The 6,549-nt window shown below is 35.6% G+C and overlaps 1 protein-coding gene and 1 pseudogene across 2 annotated transcripts in view; one reads left to right on the top strand and one right to left on the bottom strand.

Annotated features, from left to right (window-relative positions):
• ECPAS (Ecm29 proteasome adaptor and scaffold) overlaps nt 1-6,549 on the bottom strand; it is a 79,214-nt gene that overhangs the window by 67,300 nt on the left and 5,365 nt on the right. The window lies entirely within an intron of this gene.
• On the top strand, nt 3,929-4,047 carry LOC112473142 (annotated as a pseudogene).

Below are 6,549 nucleotides of genomic sequence, written 5' to 3' on the forward strand. Positions count from 1 at the left end.
GGGAAAGGGGAGGCAGCTGCTATATGTTCTCTACGACTTCTAGAAAACAGAGTTGTTCCTTTGGCCACATACATATGAACCTATAAGAAAGGTGATACTGTAGACATCCAAGGAATGAGCGCTGTTCAAAAAGATGCCCCACCAATGTCACCACGGCAAAACTGGAAGAGTCTACAACGTTCCCCAGAGTGCAGTTGGCATTGTTATAAACAAACAAGGGCAAGACTCTTGACAAGAGAGTTGATATACATATTGAGCAGATTAAGCACTCTAAGAGCTGAGACAGCTTCCTGAAACATGTGAAAGAAGAAATGTAACCAGAAGTTCTTAAAATGCAAAAGGACTCTAAAACTCAAGTTCGCCTTCCACAAAGACTCAGTTTTTAGTTGTAGAAACTGAGATTCTCCGAGTCATCACACAAACGTCTGAGATATAACAAACAGTACTTCAGCATCAAGAGCAAGGGCCATCCTCTCCGCAATTATGTTATTTATCTTATTCAAATTCATGTTGAATTAATTTCACTTATGAGAAAACCAAAGACACTGCCATATCCTCAAATAATAATTTAAATACAGGGACTATATTCTAAACTATTATTTTTTCCTATTCACACACTAATATTATTTTAACCTAAAAATTGGAATATGACACATACTATTTTATGGTTTTATTTTTTTTTTAGTTAACACAAATCCTTTATCTAAAACCCTATCCGCCCCATAGATTCTTGGACAGTACCTATAATCAAACACATTCATATTTCTTCAATAAAACATATGAACACTCACACTAAGTGGGATCATTAAAAATTATAAAAAACTTCATTTCCATTCAGGTCAGGTTTTAATACTAAATTATACTAAAAAATACTTGCATATCTAAAAAAATCTTAAATATCCATTGCACTACATAAAGATCTAATTGATCATGGTAACATGGCAACTGTCTACAGAAGTAGGATAATTTATTTAACTAACCCTCTATTTGTGTTACTACCAATTTTATAGTACTCTAAACATTCTAAAGAACTGCTTTATCCATGTGTATCTGTACACTTGTATGGGTTTCTGTAAGCTAAAACCCTAGAAATGGAACTGCTGAGTCAAAGGGTAGGTGTATCATTAAGTTTTAATCGATTTTGGGAAAAAAAACCCTGAAAATGGGTGTGCTGAGTTATACTACCAGCAGTTTATATAAGTACCAATTTTCCTATACCCAATCCTACAGTGAGTAATCAATCTTACAAAGATTGTAATCAATATTAGCTGAATATGAGAAATGAAAAAAGGTCACACTGTTGTTTTTCATACCTATTTTATTACTGAGGCAAAGTATCTTTTCAAATATTTATTGATCATTTGAAATATCTTCTTCAGCAAATTACTCATTATTCTTTTAAGTCCCTGACTTGTAAAAGCTTTTACGTATTGGAAAAATCTCTCCGTTTTCTCCCATACGTACAAATGCTTTTTCCTGGTATGCTTTGTGACTCTGTATGACTTTCTTTTCATATCTAAGTTTTTTAAATTTAAATTAACCATTCCTTCCTTTTATGGCTCTGAGTTTCTAATCACGCTTAAAAGTGCCTTTTTCACTCCAAGATAATAAAAAAAAATATTATATTCTGCAGAAAAGAGAGACTGCTATCCTTAGAAGTCATTGCTTGCCAAGGCTGGCCCTGGCTGGCATCTGGAAACTTGGATTTCAGGAGGGTTCCCACCATTCCCAAAACTGGGAAGAGTGACTCACTGTGCCTAAACTGTTTACACAAACAGTATGGTTTATGCTGGACACCTGCTTTCCTTCTGGGAATCTGGAATTTTGGTACATGTTTGGCAGAAGGTGCCAGTGTGAGCGGCACCAAATAAAAACCCTCAGGACTGAGTCTCTAATGAGCACCCCTGGTAGACAGCATTTCACATGTGCTGTCACATTCACTGCTAGAGGAACAAAGCACAACCAGGGTGACTCCACCGGGTGAGGCCTCTTGAAAGCTTGCACCTGGTTTCCTGCAGACTTCGTCTCATGTGCCTTTTCCTTTTGCCAATTTTGCTTTGTATCCTTTTGCTGTAATAAACTTTAGCTGTGAGTATAAATATATCCTGAGTCCTGTGAATCCTCCTAGTGAATCACTGAACCTGGGGGTGGTCTTGGAGACCCCTAACACATATTTATCCATGTTTTCTTCTAGCCCTTATAATTTTGCTTTCTGCATTCAAATCTTTAATCCAGCTGTAATTTTTTTTTTTTTTTGACACATGGAGGGATGTAGGAAACCTAATCTAAGGGTTTTCAAAATCTTTTTTCATTGTGAAATTAAACATTTAGAAAAACGTATAAAACAAATATACAATTTAGTGAATTATTATAAACACCTACGTAACTACCACCCAATTCAAGAAAAAAAAATTTTGAAACATGTACAAAGATTCTTACTAGACTGAGGGCTGAAGATTGTTTAACATATAAAACACAATGATTTAAGGACTCACCTAAGGTCACAGAATTGGCAGCAGAGCAAGAAACAGAATGGGGTCTTCTGACCTTCAGTCTAAAAATCCTTGCCTATACCATGCAAATGTCTACAACAATGACCCTACTTTCTATAGGGCACTACGCTACATATACTCCAGGCAGCCCCATTGGAGATAATCACCAAAAGGTCATAAGAATTTGTCTCATTCAGGTGGTTATATATGACAAAACAGAAAAATTTACAACTTCAAAGTTCAGAAAACAACATTAGAGAGTAACCTGAGGTGATTTCTGAAAATGATTCGCTGTTCACTTGACCCAGAAAACCCCACAAAACCATGCAAGTCAAGAGGTTTGAATCTTTGTGTTCACTTTAAGAACACTCGTGAAACTGCCCAGGCCATCAAGGGTATGCATATCTGAAAAGCCACAAAGTAGCTGAAGGATGTCATTTTACAGAAGCGATGGGTATAACCCATGGTTGTAACCATGATGGAGTTGGCAGGTGTGCCCAGGACAACCAGGGGGCTGGACACAGGGTCAGTGCCAAAAAGGGTGCTGAATTTTTGCTGCACGTGCTTAAAAATGCAAAGAGTAATGCTGAACTTGAGGGTTTAGATGGAGACTCTCTGGTCATTGGGCACATCCAGATGAACAAAGCTCCTGAGATGCGGGTGCAGAACTTACAGGCCCGTGGGTGGATTAACCCCTGCATGAGCTCTCCTTGCCACAGAGAGATGGTCCTTACCGGGAAAGAGCAGACTGTTCTCAAACCAGAAGAGGTTGTACAAAAGAAAAAGATGTCCCAGAAGAAACTGAAGACACAAAAACTTACAGCAGGGGAGTAAATTCAGCATGAAATAAATGCTAGTAAAAGTAAAAAAATAAAAAATAAAGAAAGCTCGCTACTATGAATAAGAGGCTAACAAATATGTCAAATTGCAGTTTACCCTTCTTCCCTGCTCATCTAAATGTTCTCCTTCAAGATTCAGTACCTACTTTCACTGTGAAGCACTAACTCTGCTATCTAGATCATTCACTCATTCACTCACGCACCCATTCAAGTATTTATTGAAACTCCCCTATGTGTCAGAGCTTGGTGGTCATGGATATTATCAAGAAGGAAAAGGCAAGGATGTTGTGCAGGTTTACCACACATGTGTATAATAATTGCACACTGAAAGAAAATAACAGAAGGCTTGAGATGGAATGCTCAAGACGACATTTGAGGACAGAGGAAGAGAAGTCCAAAAAAAGGAAATGACAGGCAAAACTAGGAAGAAAACTGAGTATAGAGTCAGAAGAACTGAGGAAAGAAAAAATCGACTCATCAACGATAACTGGAAAATATTTGTTTGCTGAAACAGAAAAAAAAATAAAAATTCCTTGCCGTTAATGACCTACGTGAAAAAAAAAAACAAGATTTTTAAAGCTTTTAAAAGAAAAATGAGTCTACGGCCATGCCACCTTGAAAGTGCTCGATCTCCTCTGATCTTGGAAGCTAAGCAGGGTTGGGCCTGGTTAGTACTTGGATGGGAGACCACCTAGGAAGACCAAGTGCTGTAGGAATTTAAACAACAACAACAAAAAAAAAAAATATGTAAATTTTAAAAAATGGTAAGAAAAAATTAAAACTCAAGCATAAAACAAATAGGATAAGATTTTTAACTATCATAAAACATCTTAAAATAAAATAAGCTATAAGAGCTATAATGTTTTTAAGTGAAAAAAATGAAAAGAATACTTTAAAAATTCCTGCAAATCAAGAAAAATCAAATTAATCCAAAATTTTCAATGAAAAGGATAATAGCGTCCATATATAAGCAGTCACTTCAGAGAGGAGACCCATATCTTAAACAACACATAAAAAGATGTTCATTCGGACTGATCAGGAAAATACAAACTTAACACAATAATAAGATACAGTTTCACACCCTTTACATTAAAAAAAAAAACTTTTCAAATCTAATAGTACCAAGGGTTGGCAGTGTGGAAACCAAGTACCTCACTGCTGATGGATATACCTGATATAATCTCTGAAGAACAAATCTCAATGAAGTCACCTCTAGTCAAGTTGCGGAGGCACATACCCTTTGTCTGACAATTCTAAGCCAGGATAACAAACTCTAGAGCTGTTTTACTGCAACGTAACCAATTACCAGTCAGCAAAGAGATAAGGAACACTCCTTCCTTCACTGTGAAAGTCTCAATAGGATAAGAAACACTAAATAGTTAACAATGATAGTTGATTTACATTCTGCTGCAAGTTCCCTATTTACAAGAAGTTAATTCCCCAGTCCTCAGAGGTTTTGTGTATCACTATCCTGGAGAAAAACTCTCCCAAAGGAGAGACAAGCAACAAGTACACCTTTAACAAAGGGTTCACAGCCACAGGGTCAGTAAGAGCAAAAAAATGGAAACAATCTAAACATCAGTCAACAAGGGAATGGATAAAGAAATTGAGGCAGGGTCATACAATATTAAAAATAAATAAGAGATACAAGTCACATGGACCACTTGACAATATCTAGAAAACTAAGATCAAACAAAGCAGCTGCAGCAGGATATGTACACTACGATTCCACTTATGTAAAGGTTACAAATACTACATATGTGTATATATATAAATATATATATATTGCATATGCTATATACATCACAGAGATGATAACCTCTGGGCAAGAAGGCAAGAAAGAAGCAGGAAAGGGGCAAGGAGAGAAAAGAGGGAAGGAAAGAAAAATTTGTAAGGAGTAACACAGGGAGGGAGCTTGAATTGTATCTGTAACGTTTATTTCTTTAAAAATAAAATAAAATGAAAGACCTGAAGCTAATAGCAAAAAAATGTAAAGATCTGACAAAGATGAGTTGGACATATATACGTGTTCTGAAGATTACTATACTTTTCTTCATACTTGAAATATTTCATCATTTTAAAAAGAATATATATATATACATATCATAACAGATACAACTATATAAAAAGGAAAAAATACCTCAGTAATTTTTTTTCTTTATACTTTCATGTACTCTTTGGATATTCTTCAGTAAAAATACATCTTTTTTTAGAAAAAATAATACACAGAGCAAATATTTTAAAAGAAGCCATGTTTCAAGGATAAGGAAAGAAATTAAATCACAGAATTTTAAAGCTTAAAAGGAACCTTAAAGAAAATGTAAGAACACTAATAACATTTGCTGGAGGAAATGCGAAATGATACCACCACTTTGGCAGAGAGTTAGGCAGTTTCTTAGAAAACTAAACATACTCTTACCATACAAGCCAGCAATTGCACTCCTTGGTATTTACACAAAGGAGTTGAAAACATAGGTCCATACAAACACCTACACATGGATAGTTATAATTATTCATAATCGCCAACGCTAGAAGCAACCAAGATATCTTTCAGTAAGTGAATGGATAAATTAGTGCATACAGCCAATGGAATATTATTCAGTGCTCAAAAAAAATGAATTATCAGGTCATGAAATGACACAGAGGAACCTTAAAGTTGTTACTAAGTGAAAGAAGCTAATCTGAAAAGGCTACATACTGTATGATGCCAACTATATGACATTCTGGAAAAGGCATAACTATGGAAACGGTAAAAAGATCGGTGGCTGCCAAGGAGGAAAGGGAATGGAGGGATGAATAGGAGGAACACAGAGGATCTTTAGGGCAGTGAGAACACTCCATGTGATATTATAATGATGGATATATGTCATTACACATTTGTCTGAACAAACAGAATGTACAACACCTAGAGTGAACCATAATATGAACTATAAACTTTAGGTGATTATAATGTGTCAATGGTTAAAAAAAAAAAGTGCCATTCTGGCGACTGATATTAATAATGGGGAAGACTATGCAACTGTGGGGGGCAAAAGGTACATGGGAATCTCTGTACCCTCCCCTCAATTTTGTTGTAAACACAAAACCACTATTAAAAAAAGTCTTTAAAAAAATTAGTCTCAAAGGAAACATATCAATAACACTCAGATTAAGTTCCAAAAGAGAGAGAGAAAAAAAAAAAAAACTATTTCCAGATTAAATTATGTCAACTATTACAT

This window comes from Pteropus alecto, unplaced genomic scaffold (genome assembly GCF_000325575.1).
Source record: "Pteropus alecto unplaced genomic scaffold, ASM32557v1 scaffold111, whole genome shotgun sequence".
Taxonomy (NCBI): Eukaryota; Metazoa; Chordata; class Mammalia; order Chiroptera; family Pteropodidae; genus Pteropus; species Pteropus alecto.